The sequence below is a fragment of the Epinephelus lanceolatus genome, chromosome 1, assembly GCF_041903045.1.
Source record: "Epinephelus lanceolatus isolate andai-2023 chromosome 1, ASM4190304v1, whole genome shotgun sequence".
NCBI classification, from domain to species: Eukaryota; Metazoa; Chordata; class Actinopteri; order Perciformes; family Serranidae; genus Epinephelus; species Epinephelus lanceolatus.
The window spans coordinates 4,202,751-4,221,158 of NC_135734.1; the positions used below are offsets into that span (position 1 = coordinate 4,202,751).

At 41.1% G+C, this 18,408-nt stretch overlaps 1 protein-coding gene and 1 pseudogene across 5 annotated transcripts in view; both read right to left on the bottom strand.

Moving 5' to 3' along the window:
• LOC144463793 (uncharacterized) overlaps positions 1–18,408 on the bottom strand; it is a 127,062-nt gene that overhangs the window by 16,780 nt on the left and 91,874 nt on the right. The gene's annotated exons all lie outside the window — the stretch shown is intronic.
• On the bottom strand, positions 10,666–14,027 carry LOC144462472 (uncharacterized; annotated as a pseudogene).

An 18,408-nucleotide genomic window follows, 5' to 3' on the forward strand; every position in this document is an offset into this window, starting at 1 on the left:
TGATTACTGCTTTGCACACTCTTGGCATTCTCTCCATGAGCTTCAAGAGGTAGTCACCTGAAATGGTTTCCACTTCACAGGTGTGCCTTATCAGGGTTAATTAGTGGAATTTCTTGCTTTATCAATGGGGTTGGGACCATCAGTTGTGTTGTGCAGAAGTCAGGTTAATACACAGCCGACAGCCCTATTGGACAACTGTTAAAATTCATATTATGGCAAGAACCAATCAGCTAACTAAGAAAAAAACGAGTGGCCATCATTACTTTAAGAAATGAAGGTCAGTCAGTCCGGAAAATTGCAAAAACTTTAAATGTGTCCCCAAGTGGAGTCGCAAAAACCATCAAGCGCTACAACGAAACTGGCACACATGAGGACCGACCCAGGAAAGGAAGACCAAGAGTCACCTCTGCTTCTGAGGATAAGTTCATCCGAGTCACCAGCCTCAGAAATGGCAAGTTAACAGCAGCTCAGATCAGAGACCAGATGAATGCCACACAGAGTTCTAGCAGCAGACCCATCTCTAGAACAACTGTTAAGAGGAGACTGTGCCAATCAGGCCTTCATGGTCAAATAGCTGCTAGGAAACCACTGCTAAGGAGAGGCAACAAGCAGAAGAGATTTGTTTGGGCCAAGAAACACAAGGAATGGACATTAGACCAGTGGAAATCTGTGCTTTGGTCTGATGAGTCCAAATTTGAGATCTTTGGTTCCAACCGCCGTGTCTTTGTGAGACGCAGAAAAGGTGAACGGATGGATTCCACATGCCTGGTTCCCACTGTGAAGCATGGAGGAGGAGGTGTGATGGTGTGGGGGTGTTTTGCTGGTGACACTGTTGGGGATTTATTCAAAATTGAAGGCACACTGAACCAGCATGGCTACCACAGCATCCTGCAGCGACATGCCATCCCATCCGGTTTGCGTTTAGTTGGACGATCATTTATTTTTCAACAGGACAATGACCCCAAACACACCTCCAGGCTGTGTAAGGGCTATTTGACCAAGAAGGAGAGTGATGGAGTGCTGCGGCAGATGACCTGGCCTCCACAGTCACCGGACCTGAACCCAATCGAGATGGTTTGGGGTGAGCTGGACCGCAGAGTGAAGGCAAAGGGGCCAACAAGTGCTAAACACCTCTGGGAACTCCTTCAAGACTGTTGGAAAACCATTTCAGGTGACTACCTCTTGAAGCTCATGGAGAGAATGCCAAGAGTGTGCAAAGCAGTAATCAGAGCAAAGGGTGGCTATTTTGAAGAAACTAGAATATAAAACATGTTTTCAGTTATTTCACCTTTTTTTGTTAAGTACATAACTCCACATGTGTTCATTCATAGTTTTGATGCCTTCAGTGAGAATCTACAATGTAAATAGTCATGAAAATAAAGAAAAGGCATTGAATGAGAAGGTGTGTCCAAACTTTTGGCCTGTACTGTATGTGGATAGACCTCAAAAGAGCAGCGCATGCACGACAGCCCAGGAATCTCGGAGCTAGAAGCCTTTTGCAGGAAAAATGTGTGAAACAAGAATTGAAAGACTCTTAGCTGGTTACAAAAGTATTTAGTAGTGATAGTAGTACTAGTGATACTTGCCAAAGGGGGTGCAACTATGTACTGACCATGCAGGGTGCCCAAACCTGTGCTTCGGGCCCTTTTCCTCTTTTAGTAAAGGTAATCTTGCTTAAAATATTGAAGAAATGTGTCTTTGACTCCATGCCTTTTGGAGATCAATTCATCTTGTACTTAAGTAACTATTCACAGTAAATGGAATTCTGACCAGGGGTGCGCAAACTTTGCGTGCCACTGTATGTCCCTGGTCAAATTTGGTTAGAGCTGAATCAAAATGTGTTGATAAATAAGGGCTTTTCAAGGTCTGACAATATCAACACCTATAGGGAGATAGCAACATCCTCAGAACGTGGAAGTTGTGCTGTATCTTAAAGTATGTTTATCATAAAGTAAAGTAAAGGTAAAGGTAAAGTTCCACTGATTGTCACACACCTGAATGTGTGAAATTTGTTCTCCGCATTTGACCCATCCCCTGAGGGAGCGGTGAGCAGCAGCGGTGCCGCGCTCGGGAATCATGTGGTGATCTAACCCCCCAATTCCAACCCCTGATGCTGAGTGCCAAGCAGGGTGGCAATGGGTCCCATTTTTATAGTCTTTGGTATGACCCGGCCGGGGATCGAACCCACGACCTCCCAGTCTCAGGGCGGACACTCTACCATAAGGCCACTGAGCTGGTATGTCTGTATGTTCATATTTGACAAGAGGAGTTATGACCAAAAGATGAAGCTTGATTTTGATCCAAATTGCAGTAATCAGGTGGTTAGGGTTTTTAAGTCACTTAAACACTTAAAGATCCACTCATTACTAAAAGTGTATGTCATAGAAAAACTAAAGTCATGGTCAGAGTTGTCATATGGACTATTTAAGGTGTGTTGATTGATTCATGTCGTCACCTTACATTAGGTAACATTACAAGTAAACGCTCCACCTTAAAAGTTGCTGGCAGTGGGCCCAGTGCATTCAGTTATTTTTTTCTCAGACTACAGCTGCTGCAAGAGGCAGGAAAAGATCCTTTATTTTCATAGTTACAGTATGCTAATAAAACTCTCCACGGTATGTATAGTGATTCCATGAGCCTCAAAACCAGCAACAGCTCAGCCCTGAGCAGAGTGATCATCCGCTATTGACCAATGAATGCACTACAGTGTTCACAGCTCCACCTTTTAGGTCTGTGATCTGTGAGCTAGGTACCTCAACAGAAGGGTTACCAAAAATGGGAACAGTTCGAAACGGTTCCATTGGTACCATCCACAACTTTTCACAGTGGAAACGGAAAAAAAAGTGTACCAGACTGAACTGTACTGTATCATATTGCTCAGTGGAAATGGAACTTAATTATATTTATTTCGGCTAGATTATGTGTACTAGATATATTGTAACCCTCACTCAGAGAAAAAAAAAAAGTGATGAGGAGAGTTGTTTCTGCGGGCTACAAAACACTAAATCCCCAAGCTTGCCTGAGATGGACTAAATGCACAAACTCGAATTTTTAAATATCGTGTAAAGAGAGACTCTCACTGCGGCCTATTTATTTTGTTCTGAAAATATTGGTGTGCAACCCCATTCTGCAAATGATAAATGAGGCGCAGACTTCCATTTGTGTCACTGGTGATAAGGAAATGCAGTGAGTGCTGGACGGAGCAGTGAGTGACAACAACCCGCCCACATTTAAGGGTAATGTTTGCGGTGGAAACCCTAGGGTCTAGGTACCATGTCTGCAGAGTACTTTTGGTTCCAAAGGTACCATACCGAAAGTGTTTAATGGAGATGGGGCTTTAATAACCTGAGTTGTGAGTCAATGATAAACACACTCAGCTACAATGACTAACATCCTGTTGTTCTTAGAACTTTGGCACACACATCCCTTTCCCCTCATGCAGCGTCTTCACCTCACATCCCTTACAGCCTTAAAAAGAAAAAAAATTATATTAATGTTACTTGCTATTATTTCATAATTTCATACCAGACCCCACCTTTACAGCAGAAATAAACATGTTTATGGTACAAAAAACTCTTTTGGTCTTTATAGCTACTTTCCCCCTTCATGACAAGTATACAGGGGGCTAAATTTTTATATAACTCACCCATTTATATTTTATTAAGGTTTAGAATAAAGCATATTTAAGAGTGGAGCCACTTGAGTGATAGGCTGTTGCTACAGTTTATGATTCAGATCCACCCCTCACTCCTTCAAAGCTCCACCTTCTGATCCAAACGTGGTCACTCCTGGCGCAAAAAAACAACAACATGGCAACTGAACTCGAAGCTTCAAAACAGCTGCCCACAAACCAATGGGTAAAGTCACAATAGCTACGTCCATTATTTTTATACAGTGTATGGTCTATAGTCAGGTTAAAATCTTTTTTTTATTTAATTGTACATCAGATGGAATATGTTTTATCCATTTCAGTGTAAGACTCTTCTAGGATTCTGGAAATACCTCGAGAACAGCAGTTAGTGTTGCTAAATGACCTTCTGCTTACCAGGTATTTACTTTTTAGAAAACAGCATGCTTGGCTGTGTGACTCGAACCTAATGGGCACTGCAGGCACTGCAGTCACTGTCAAAGAAAGCAGCACTGATCACATAATTATCAAGATTCTGTTACTGCATTGCCTATTTCGTTACTGCATTGCCTATTTCGCTCCTCAAATGCTTCCAGAAACATACTGTTTAGCTGTAAAATGATAAAGTTTGTAAGCAAAACGAAGCACTGCCCACCGGCTGGGTCACAAACCTCTTCATTTTACAGCTAAACAACAACACTGTTGTGCTTCATGTCACGCCCATTGTGCCTCTCTTGATTCAGCAATGCCGGCATGCTGTCTATAATCACACATGGGATTGACGTGATGCTGCTGTCATTTGGTACTGTGTAAAAATGCAAAGGTGACATGAAGAAGGGGCTTCCTAGCAGCACGGTTGTATGGTCTCTGTGAAAAAAGGGCTTGTGTGTGACAGAGAGAGGGCAAGAGATGGTGGAAGGTGGACTATTGCACGCAATGTTTCTGTAAGTTATTAATAACTTCCTCAGAACCTTGCTTTATCACTTTGTCAAACATAAATGACTGCGTCAGCTTGTTACTGAAAACTGTCAATGTCGCTGCAATATTGGACCACTGGCCTTTAGCACACACGCACCTAGCATTTCAGGGCAGAAAGATGGCATTGTTTTTTTACAACACTGAAACCTACCTTTATAAAGCCTAAATGGCGACTTCTTTGAACATTCAAATTTGGTCAGATGGTTAATAGCACATTTTCTGTGGTGTCACAAACTCAGAACAGAGATGAACTTTTTCTTTAACCAGAATTTAATGTTACAGGTCAGCTCATTTGTTTTTAACTTTGTTGCAAATTGAGCTCTGAATTGACTGAAAGAATGAATTAGAAAGCCACTGTGCATAGACAGAAGCTGAAACATTTCAATAACCCAGGTAATTAAGCGTGGAAAGGTAACTTTAATGCAGTCCTATGTAGAGCTAATATTATACTGAGGGCTCTAGTTTCGCAGACTGGGCGAGGCGGGGGCGCAGCGCACCTGCATTTCGCCAACTGGGTGTGGCCAGGTGGATTTTGCAAGTTTGGCACACCGTGCGCCTGGCGCAGCTACTCCTCTTTCCCACCTCTGTCCCTCCTACCTGTGCAAGTCAGAAAGAGGGAGGAGAGAAGGCGTGGAGTGGGTTTTACACAGCCAATTCACATCACACCAGTCAAATGAGCCCCTCTCCTTGCCCTTAAATGCGCTGCGCGAAGGCATAATGAGAGTTTACTCAATTCGCCATGGCAGAAGAGAGCAGCAGCATCAGACGGCCAAACTTCTCCCAGGAGGAAACTGATGTTTTGGTCCGGGAGGTCCAAGCTCACAGTGTCCGAATATACGGAACTGCGAGTAGACCTCCACGGGCTGATGATGCAAAGGTAGCCTGGAAGGAGATCACCACAATTGTAAATCAATGTTGCATTTCTCTCGTGCATGCGGGCTCTCTCTTTTCTTTTGACTTTTCTAAGATGACAGATGCTGAATATATACTCCCTATCTGATGCTGTGGCTGTTTGTGGTTGGCTGAGAGGGATGTGAACTCATTAGTTTTGTTAATCAAATCAGGTTGGGTTTCCATTACGCGTGCCAAACGTGCCAAACGGTGCCAATCCCCTTTGATCTGACATCAGATGTGACGGGACAGTCGATATAGAGATACATGATACAGATATGTGCTGATTGCAGATAGTTGCATTGAATAGTGTTTTTTTTTTTGGTATTTATTGCATTGTTAATGTGCCTGATATTCTGGAAACCTGCCTGTGAGGTTTTGGTGACATGTGCGCACTGTCCGCTGGTCAGCCAAACTTCGGCTTACACCGGCTGCGCTCCCCCTGCGCTGACAGTAGACCTGGTTTCAGCTGGCGAGCTTTTAGTGCACCTTCGGCGAAGCCTTTTGGCACGAAACTGTCACTGCGCCAAGCTGGAAATGTCAACACCTCCCCCTGCTGCACCGCCACACCCATCTCAGCGCACCTCAGTCTGCCAAACTACCAAACTGAGCGCACCTCGGGTTGCGCTGCTCGAAACCAGCTCTGTGCAGGGTTCGCCACCCTGCGCTGCGCCGGGAAACTAGAGCCCTGAATGTTATCCTGAATGGAACTGATGGCTAGAGTTACAGGAAATAAAGCAAAGCTGTAATAAACAGCAGTTCTCTGTGTTTCTGCAATGCAAGGGCGTAGGTTTGATTTTCACATTGGTAGGGACGTAAAAGTGCTCCATGGCTGCGACCTGTACGTTGATGATTTTTTGATGCAGTTTCAAGTCATGTGAAACTGATCACTGCTTTATAATGCATATTTAGATATCTACACTAAATACAAGAATGTCTTGGTTTATGCATTCTCTAATGTTATCAGTTACATGAATATACACTGATAACTTCATCACATCTGTCCGTATGTGCTTCCCAGGGTAAACTATAATAATAAAAATAACAGTATACTCCGAAGGGACGTAACTTCAGTACCAGCCTGCGGTCTACAGTTGGATTGGCAATAGTGATCCAAATTGATATTGATATGGGGTAAAAACTTATATTATGCATGAATCAATATTTTTACTTACCCCTAGTCACAATGCTGAATCTCACTATCAACATATATCCTTCACGATTCAATCTCACCTGTGAGGCTCCTGTCTCTCCTCTATCTCCTCCTGTCTCTTCCATTTCCTTCTGTCTCTCTTCCATTTCCTTCTGTCTCTCTTCCTGCCTCTCCTCCTCCATCTCCTCCAGTCTCTCTACTACTTGTCATCTGACAAAAAATATATTGATGCAAGAAATGTGAACAGTGGGACAATCTGAGATGCAACAGTCATAGATTTTGATTGTTGTAGCCTGAGGAAAACATACTGTATGTTTTACAATTGTGTAATTCATTAAACAACATCTGAATGTATATAGGCTAAAGAACAGCCATAATGTCAACACGTTAGTCAGCTTCATCATGTTAAACATAAATAAAATAAATCAACAAAAATGTAAATGCTCCAAAATCATTATAATACAACTGTATGCAAAATGTTGCACTGACATCCAATATCTATTACATAAATATGACTCAGTTTTGGTGTTTTTACTGGGAGCAGTGGATCTCTATTCTCCTAAGTCTCTCCTTCACACACCATGGATGCTGAAGACTGTCACTGAAGGAGCTATTATTTATAGTGTTCACACTTTATTTATTCAGACTGTTTCTATCATGTCATCTTACTACAAACATTAATTTGAACTGTGTCATCACCAGAGTTGGGTATAACGCATTAGAGTACTTTGATTACTTTTTGCAGTAACGAGTAACCTAACGTGTTAGTTTGCTGTTTGAGTAATCAAATACTTAAGTACATTTTCAAACAAGACATCAGTTACTTCCGTTACTTTTAGAACGCTGGTCCTTCAGCTCCGAAACAGCAACGGCTGTCGTTTGGTTCTAATAACGGAGATAACGCTACGTGGTTGGAGAAATGCTACCGTTGTCTATGGTGGAGTCTAAATAGGTGGAGTAGGACTCGCTGACAGACATATTTCAGACTCAGGACTTGCATTATGCCTGGTACACGCTACACGCTGGTACTCACCAATTATCCCTGGTCGTCTTTCACGGCGTGTGTGATGTCATCGGGTTATTCTTGTCCTATTTTTATTTCACTATTATGTCTGTTCATGTGCCAGCCGACATGTTGTTGTAGTCACCTAAAAGCATCAACAGATGGCAGGAGTTACATTTGAAGCGCCATATGTAAACTATCAAGCTACTGTATCTTCCACAGGAAGTTCTGACAAATGTTTCAGAATAAAAGCCTACTTAGAAAATAGAGGGATTCTCTAGCCGAGGTTATAAGGGGCTTTTAATTTGAAAGAAGTGTTGAGTTTGAAATGACGGTACGATATGTTAACTTTACAAAGACAACGGAGCGGATAAAAAGTAAATATATAAACACACAGAGGGATTAATAAATAACAGACCGTCTATAATGTAGTTTGTTTCAAATGAAGCTGGGAGCCTCTGCAGTTGTGGTGAGTAAAAGGCCTATCCTACCAAAATGTGGTGTTTATAATAATGGGCGACAATTAACAGTGTGTGGATTATTTTACTTATAAAATATCATCTGTTTTATCCTAGTTCTCATCACACAGGTGTCTCAGATTATTCCGAGCTGCAGTGATGAAATCAGAGTGTAAAAGCAGCAGCACTATCACTGCGGATAGCCTAAAGTTAACCTGCTCTGGAGCAGTAAAAACCTCATGAACACTGAACAAGGACGGAATTCTAATCAGGCAAAATTTAAGCTTGTTGCAGTCTGCAGTCTTCACCACAGGAGGCCATAAAATCATCCTAAACTTTATACTCTTTATTTTCAAATGTCTTTTGTATGTAATGTCTACATCTATTGTTCTATACCTTTATGGCTTATCTATAAAGAGTGTTGGCATCCTTAGGCCAGTAACAATAACTTATGCCAGTCAGTATGAGCACACATATCATTTTATGTTCATAACATTAAGTAAAATGGATAATCTGCTATGATAATATTATCACAAACGTGATGCTAACTTTGGTTAGCACATTAATACTAATTCTCATTATGTCTTTGCATCGAGCTAACCGACGAATCACTAGTTATTTTCCATATGGTTGTGGCAGTTAGAATCAGAATAAGGTTTATTAGCAAGTAGGCCTTTACTCACAAGAAATTTGCATACAATAATCATATAAAGAGGAAATAAAATTGAAGACAAAGTATTGCAACAATCAAAAAACATAAACATAGTATAAAAAATTAAAATAAAACTACAAAAAAAATACTTGTGTTTTTATGACATAAAAAAAACATGTACAATATAGCTTTTCCAGCTGTTATGTCAGCCTTATGCTATACTGATTGCTTATACAGCACAGACATTTACTGTATGACTGCTCACTGACACTGCATAGACTAACCTGGCCACACTCTGAAACTAATTTTAATTGTTAACCAGATTTTCATTTTGCTGTTTTATCTGTTTATTGCTACTCAATATTTATTCCTCTGCACTTACCTTTTTTATTCTTATGAGTATTCACAATGCACTTAAAGGACAACTTCGGTATTTTTCAACCTGGGCCCTATTTCCCCATGTGTATGTGTGCATATGATTCATGGGTACCACTCATTCTAAAATTGGTTCAGTATTGAGGCACGAAACGAGCTAAAATGGGAACGGGGGCAAATGCGTCCCGTATAAAAGTGCTTTTTTTCGCCACTGACCGGTTCAGATCACCAGTGCTGTCTCTGTAGATATCATATTGTAGCGGCCCTGGAGCAGTGGTGAGTGTGAATGAGTGGAGTCAGCTGTCAGTCAGTGTTGGAGCAGAGAGGGGGAGGGCTGCCCCGCTGGGTACTGTAAGTGAGTATGTGTGTATGAAGTGTGTGTGTTAAGCTAGAAGAGTCAGAGTTTGGGACGGAGTCTTTTACGTGCTACCCCCTGGAGTGTTACCGGAGTTTTTGAGTGCTCAAATAAACGGGCCTTTTTCCTGAATGCAAGAACGGGATGACGCACAACACCCCGTACAGCTTTCACAGGCTGCCTTTGTCGGACGGCGAGATGTTGACGTTGTGGCTAGTTGTGCTACAAATGGATGCTAACACTCCTGTCCAGACACTGCGCCTTGCAGACCATCGGGTCGGGCAGTGCTCACTTCTCCCAAGATGACTACTGTCAGCCGAAGAAGAGAAGACATCCAATCCCGAAACACCTCTTCCTCAAGAAAACGGCTGTCCCACGAGTAGAGAGAGCTACAGACACAGTGGAGCAAAGCTCGTGACATCACACACACTGCAAAAAGCCAGCATTTAAAAACAAGAAAAAAAAGTACAAAAATTAGGTGTATATTACTTAAAATGAGCAAAATTATCTGCCAACAGAACAAGAAAATTTGACTTGTCAAGACTTTCCAAAACAAGTAAAAAATATCTAACCTCAATGAGCACACAAATACCTCAAAATTATTGTATTCTCACTAATAACAATTGCATTTTTCTTGATTAAAATGAAATATATGAGAGCTATTTTCTCAATATGTTTTAAATGTTCTTAAATTAAGAAAATGCTTGTGCCATCATCTTGCAATAATGACATGCACTAGGCATTATATTTCTTGAAACCAGCAAAGTTATACTAAAAACTATTGTACTTTTCTTGATACAGTTAACAATATTTTTCTCATTATGTAGAATAATTTTCTTAAAATTCTTGAAATAAGGCAAAAGCCGTGGAATTTATATATCATATTAATGCTTAATAATCAGTGATCCTGACAGTACTAGAATAAGAAATGTCACAGACTTGGTTAAATGAAATGCTTCTTTATTATATTTTAGATGCACATGAGCACAACAAAACATGATAGCCACTGGTCAAGATTAAAAGCCTGGTAAACTGAAAGGTTAACTGTATAATAATATACATAATAATATATAAACATCTGACACAGTGCCAAATTCCTGTGGCACCTCAACAAACTGTATCATCCAAGGCAAACCTTACTGGAACAGGGCATCAACTTTATTACTCATGTTCTACTCAGTGATACATTTCTTCCACTCAGCCATAGCTTTTTTATATGAGGAAGTCATGTCTCGGTCGTGGATGGTGTCCATGAGGACCTCTGTCTGCAGCACAGAGAGGAGTGTGGCTATGCACTTGGGATATGTGAGGTGAAATGTGTAGTAACATGCCATGATATACATCACACTGTCAGAGATGTCCTCTTTTGGGAAGATCAGCACAGGCATGGTTCCAATGGCCAGTATGCAGTTGGTTTCGCAGACAATGACCACAGGGCTGAAGGGTGGTCTTGCCTGAAGAAAAGTGTTGGGGTCTTCCGCAGACTGAAACACAAAAAGAAAAATGATCACAAAACAATTCACTGTTTAGAGACTATGGTCAAGTAGTGGAACACAAGAAAAACTGTATACTGTCACACATGCATAAATTTCTTACCTCAAGGATGTGAAACATACCCTCACTTGCATGTCCTAACTTCTTGGGTGGAGCAATAGGTGATGGGAACATGTCAGGCAAAGCCTTCATCATGGCAATGGTTTGCTTTACTGTGAAAAACAAAACAGTCTCATTTTATTTACAGAAGTCAGTTATTTAAAAAACAACAACAAAAAAAACAACCCATTACACTAACATGGGATTTAGGGATGCCACAGCAAACACATTTTGCCACCAATTAAGGACTCTCTATTAAGTCTGTAATTACCTTTATTCGCCAACGGAGGCCTCATGACTTTTTTGAAAACTCCATAAAACTGGGCCCTCTCACAAAAGGTCCCCCAGCGGTTCTTCAGTTCAGGTATGAAGTGGGAGTTTCCTTGATTGAGGATCTGCTGCAGATCATCCATTATCTGCCACAGAAAGACAAGTAGAAAAATATCTTTTAAAATTTCGTTCCAATCAAAATCTATCTAACAAAACTTCTAATTTGTAGCAGTTTCTGGATGGAAGTGGACTAAACTGCTTTATGAATTTAACAAATAGGACGAAACTATAACAGAATCTTCCCACACAAAGTTCTGTGAAAACATCTATGTTGCTGCAACCTTGAAACAGTATCCACAATTACTATGTGTACAACTATAATCAACATAAACATAAACAAACTTAAAATGATTTGATTTGCTTACATGATCCACTTCTCTGAAGCAGGGATATGCTTGAAGAATCTTGGTAGGCCTGTCCTGCTCCTTCATAACATCAGAGTCAATATAAGCCCGTCTTGCTTGGTATTCAAGGTCCAACAGCTGGGCAACATCCTTGTTGTTTGGGTCTGGGCCTGGATTTGCATAGATCCTGCAGAACTTTGTAGTGTCTTGCCTGGCTCTGTGGGCTGTCAGTTGTTTCAGGCCCTCCTGTTGAAATGAATTTACAACCACTGTTTCTACCATTACAGTTTGAAGAAACATAACAACAACAAATACCCAAAGTTACTTACTTGATGAATAATTAATAATTAATGATAACTGGCAATCATTTCAATAATTTCAGTACCAGTAGTAGTTTAAACACCAAAACACAATCTCAATATGTGCTCTTACCATCCACCTGTTCAGCCTCTGGGGAACTGCCTGTCGACTGTGGTGATCTTTCCAAGATTAAAGTTGAAGCATTGGACTCGGTGTCATCAGTGCATGACTCCTGGCTGCTGCTGCTCTCAAAGCTAATGCCCCGTCGCCTTTCTTGAAGGAGTTGCTCCCTGCTTCTTTTTGGGGGTTGTCACATTCTGGATCCTTTTCAAAAGCTGCTTCTTCACAGATTCCTGACAAAAACACAAAACAGATTGTATAAAAATCACATTAATCAAAATAAAATTAAACCATACAAGCACTGATCCTAAATGAAGCATATCCTCCTACCCACTCAGCTCCACTGGCTGCAGACCTGTCCCGCAGCATTGGGTAGTACTCAATGAGACGCTTAGCCATCACAGTTAGCTCACGGCTGCATGGATATTGGAAGTCATCCCCTGCAGCTCTCTTGATGGCAATCATGCTTGTTAATGTATTCCTTATCAAGCGACAGTGAAGCTCTTTGGAGAGTGTATAGTCTCCTTCTTGTCCAGCACGTTGTTTTTCGAAAAAGGTGGTTCTTGACTGCTCCAGCTCTGTGTCTGTATATACAACATATTGTGGACTTACAAGCTGTACAGCTCTGCTGGTAACATCTTGGTCTCCTGGGTTTGAAGTGGGGGGGGGGAAGAGGGGAGGAGGAAGAAGGGGTGGGCAAAAGGGTTGGGATAGTGGGGCAGCGGGAGCTGGCATGTTCAAAAGTCCCAGAGGAGGTGCCTGGTCGAAGCTGGTCTGACTCTTCACCCTGAAAAAGCCAAACATTTATCTTGTAGTAATTATAAGTTAATAGCAGTGCACTAGAAAAAACAACACCAAAAAGGCAATGCCTCACTGACATTATGAATCACAGCATGATTAAATCTCCACAATGTTAAAATTCACCTCATTTTCTCCATGTGTCATCCTCCAAATGGCTCTCCTTCTTAAAAAGTGCTCAGGCCCTGGAAAGAGATCACGCAGGTCCTCCTTAGAAAGACTTGGGAGCATGTCTGTGCTGATATTAGCAGCTGAAAAACACATACTCATACACTGTAAATATACAGTAATGTAATAAACTGGTTGTTAAGTCACAATCTGTATTTCAAAGGGTGAGAATGTGCTGATGGTGGCAGCAGAGAAGCACACATCCAAGCAGGAATAGGTATCTACATTAAGGTCAAGTCTGCCTGCCATTTCCACTAAAGGCAGAAATGATTTTAACACATCAACCAGTGTTTCCCATTAATTAAGGAGACTTTGGCAGCCGCCATCTCTCATCTCCTTCAGTCAGCCCCTTCCCCAGCTGGACTAGGTCTCTCTCTTGCGCACACACATATGCATGCACAGATCGTGCTGGAACATTAATAAATGCTAAGCGTGCCAAATAGCTAATTGTACAGTGTTCCAATTGCCCCGCGAATATGCCCCCCCACCACCCCCACTGCACAGACGGTCTGAGACCTTCCCGCCATGTCTCTTGGAAAACGGTGCATGAGTCATGCTAACATAAACCAACAAATTAAGCCAAAGCTAAACTAAGCTAACTCCCTGCATTTTGTACCTTAAAACGGTTTCTGGCAATAAAACACTATCAATACATTTTGAAGGCATGACTGTTAGTGTAGTTACTAACTGTTCATAGCCCACATGTAAGTTAAAAGCTCAGCAAGTAAACCAGTTTGTTAAAATTAGCATGTTAGCACTTGTTAGCCAACTTCACAATTAGCTTAACTTGCAAAGACAGGCAAAAGCAAATTAACATTACCTTTCAATACTGCGACTGTTGTAGGATCCATACCGGAAAAAGCCCTTTCATCTTCATCCATGGCGTTGCGACTTTAGAGGACTTGAAACGGCTTTAACTTCAGACAGCACATGGAAGACAGCTAAAGCACTAGACAGCGGCTGCAACTGAACCGACCGCTGACTGACCCCTGTTGGCGCCTTCCCATTTGGAAGGTACCATGTCATAAAATGGGGGGGTGACAAACATGTTGTAAATATTGTACAAACGGAGAATATGACTAACAGACAGAGTCATAATTTGAAATTCCTGCAGCATATTCAAAAATGTATCACTGCAACCGGTTACTCCCATAGAGGCCATTATAAATACTAATTTAAAGAAGATTAATTCATAGAAGTCCCCTATTTTGCTAGATAATGTAGTGAAATACATCAGCAATATATCGTTTCACGTACTTTTCCCCCGTCTTTTTCAGAGACTGCAGACCTAACGCTACTTGTGCATATGTTTTGAATATTATTTTGTTAAATTCAAAATTATTTTGTGGTGTGTTATCTGCCTCGTTCATCACTTTTCATTCATTTTTCATCACTTTTTCGCTGAAACTCTTACTGAGCCACATCAATCGAATGCACAGCCGCAGTCCTGACTTCAGGTTGCTGTGTGGTATTGACGGGTGCACTGAGGAATATCGCATATATAACTCATTCTATCATCATGTAAAGAGAAGACACTCCAAACATCTTCTTGAAAGCACCAGAGCAGGAGATGGCAACCACGCAAATGATCGGCCACAAGAGGAACATCAAGAACCGCTGCAGGCACAGGTGAGTAACTTTGCTACCATTACCACCATCTTTTTCCATCCATGACGTCCTGTTAGCTTTAGGACCCTCTGACTGATTGATGATTTGGTGCTTGTTACAGTAGGTGAAACTAATGTTGACAAGGTGACGACTTACGATCGGAAGTTTGTCCATTATATTTTATTTTGAAATTTAATGGATGCCCTGTGCACTTGACTTCCTGTGTTGGGCGATCTAATTGACGTAGCTTGACGTGTGAAGGCCACGTGATCAATGGCTCGATCCGGCCACAATACACCGCACAGGAAGTCAAACCCACAGAGCATCCTGTAAATTTCAAAATAAAACACAACGGACAAAGACATACACCGGGCTCCCTCTCTCTCCCTCTCTCTCTCTCTCTCTCTCTCTCTCTCTCTCTCTCACTCTCATCCTATTACTGCATCTTGCTAACTCGGCCATTCTGGATGTCACTAACTCGGCTTCTTCTCCGGAGCCTTTGTGCTCCACTGTCTCTCAGAATAACTCATACCGCAGCGGTGCCTGGACAGTGTGACGTGTGTGGTTGTGCTGCTGCCGTGGTCCTGCCAGATGCCTCCTGCTGCTGCTGCCATCATTAGTCATTAGTCATACTTCTACTGTTATTATACACATATGACTATTGTCACACAAGTATACTGTCTGATATTAATACATACTTTCAACATATTGTACCACAGTAGCCAGAACTATAACTATAATATTATTACTTTCATTAATGTTGTTGTAAGCTACTGTCATTACCTGCATCTCTCTCTCTCTCTCTCTCTCTCTCTCTCTCTCTCTCTGTCTCATTGTGTCATATGGATTACTGTTAATTTATTATGCTGATCTGTTCTGTACGACATCTATTGCACGTCTGTCCATCCTGGAAGAGGGATCCCTCCTCAGTTGCTCTTCCTGAGGTTTCTACTGTTTTTTTCCCCCCGTTAAAGAGTTTTTTTGGGGGAGTTTTTCCTTATCCGCTGTGAGGGTCTTAAGGACAGAGGGATGTCGTATGCTGTAAAGCCCTGTGAGGCAAATTGTGATTTGTGATATTGGGCTTTATAAATAAAATTGAATTGAATTGAATTGAAACTTCCGATCGTATATCACTTTGTCAACATTAGTTTAACTATCTGGCACAAACTAGCAGTCAATCAGTCAGAGGGTCCTACAGGTGACAGGACATCATGAATGAAGAAAAACTGATTATAATTATGCTTAACTTGTATGAAAATGTGCTGCTTGGTTTGTGTGAAAATATTTAAATATAAAAATAAATGAAATACACCTGGGAAATTAAGTAAAATGTCAAGTCATTTGTTTCCTTTATATGTGACATAGCACAACATTAAATCTGATTAACTTTCACAGGATTCCAGCATCACCAGCTCTCAACTGCTCAGTACAACTGATACAGATGAAGGGCAAATGGACATTAGCCAAGACAGAGCTGCCATAGTACAACCTGTAAGTTATTCTCCTGGTGACAGTCTACTGAAATTGACCATCAAAGAATAGTGAGGCCAGTAAATTCCCAGCCATTGCATATCAGGTTGAGGTCCCATACATTGTTGTCTGTATTGGTATGAGCATATATTAGCTAAATACCAACTACACTACAGCAATGTGTGATTTGACACCTCATTTATGAATGAAAAGACAAAATGTTATATGACAGCTAAAACATGCTAGATGTAGTGAGCAAAGATAATTTAACATTTAAAGGACTATTTAAAAGGACTATTTATTCTATGATTAACATTGTGCTTGACATGTAACTATGAATGTCAGATCACATTACATCAGGATACTTAATACAACTTAATTTTTTTTTTAGGACCTGACCACACAGGCCACTGCCTTTGTGATAAACGCACGGGCAATCGCCGTCTGTCACAGGTAAGATGCTTTTTCAAAACAGACCACAGTTTTTATTTGCTCATTTACAGTTACACAGAGCTTGTTGAAAAGGTCCTGTTATGGTTGATGGTCAACCTGCCTGCCGTGTTCTCCAATTCACTACAGTCATCTGCCTATGATAATGTCTATGTCATAAGCAAAACTGTGTGTTACATGTATCATGAAGTTGTGTTACTCTTCTCATTTTCAGAGAGGCATGAATGACATTGTTGCTGGAGTGCAGCAGTACCAATCATCACTGGTGAGCAACCTCAGGAGCCAGATAGAGCAGGTGCTAAAGAAGCATTTGGAAAACACACCAGGACACCTTCAAAAAGAAGTAATGGATGTGTTTGACAGTTTTGTTGACCCATTCACGAGTGTTGCGACAACATTTCGACAGAACAATGTTACGAAGAAGCAGTTAAGCATTTTGGATGCAGAGGAAATTCCAATTTCTCAAACTATATGCAAGAGGAAACATGGAGCATCAAAAGACTTTTTCATTAAAGACAAAGTCTTTCATTACATACCATTGGTGAAAAGTCTAGAGCAATTCTTATCACACCCGAAGATATTCTCTATTATTGAAAAGGGACCAGAAAGGTGCAAGGAGGGTTTTTTTCAGGACATTGTTGATGGCTCCCTTTTAAAATCACATCCCTTATTTTCAGAGAAACCAAATGCACTGCAAATTGTTCCGTACACAGATGAAATAGAGATCTGTAATCCACTAGGATCCTTTGCATCAAAAAATAAGCTGTTGATGGTGTATTACACCCTAGCAAACATAAATCCAAAATACAGGTCTAAACTTGCTGCTATTAGGCTACTTGCCATGGCTAGATCCGTAGACCTCCGTCAATGTGGTGTAAATGTAATACTGAACAGAATCAAAGCAGACATGGATGCATTGTACAATGGTGTTAAAATGCAAACAATTAATGGACAGAAAACTATTTATGGTGCCATGGTCTCCATCTGTGGTGACACTCTGGCACAGCATGAACTGGCAGGGTTCAAGGAGGGTGTTGGCTTTGCCTACAGTAAATGCAGACACTGTGAGTGTTCTTTTGAGGACATGCAGTCACACTTCAACGAGGATGCATTTACTAAAAGAACCTTGAAGAGGCATATCAGACAGACTGATGAAATAGAAAAGGCAGATACAGACTTCCTTCGCAACAGCTTGAGAACAACATATGGGATCAATCGAAGGAGCAAATTAGTCGAATTCCCTGCCTTTGACATTATACAACAAACTCCTCAAGACATTATGCATGTAATTCTGGAGGGTACAGCTCCTTTGGAAATTAAGAATGTGTTGCACCATCTTGTTCAGTCAGGACTGATAGATCTGGACTGGGTTTCTCTTATTCCCCTCTGGATGTGAGAGATCGGCCATCCCCAATTTCACTTTTCCCAATTTTACATTAATGTCAAGTGATGGTAAATTAAAACAGTCGTCTGGGCAAATTCTTGTCCTGCTAAGGATATTACCATTTGTTTTGGGAAGTTTGGAAGACATAGCATATGTGCATCTGATAAATGAGCTAATAGAGATTGTGCAGATAGTGTTTGTACCTATTCTTACCATTACAACTGTTTCTAGATTGAAGTCATTAATTGAAAATCATATGAAGCATTGGAAAGAGCTTTTTCCAGAACGCAATATTACACCTAAACAGCATTATCTGATACATTTGCCATCACAGATTAAATCATTGGGTC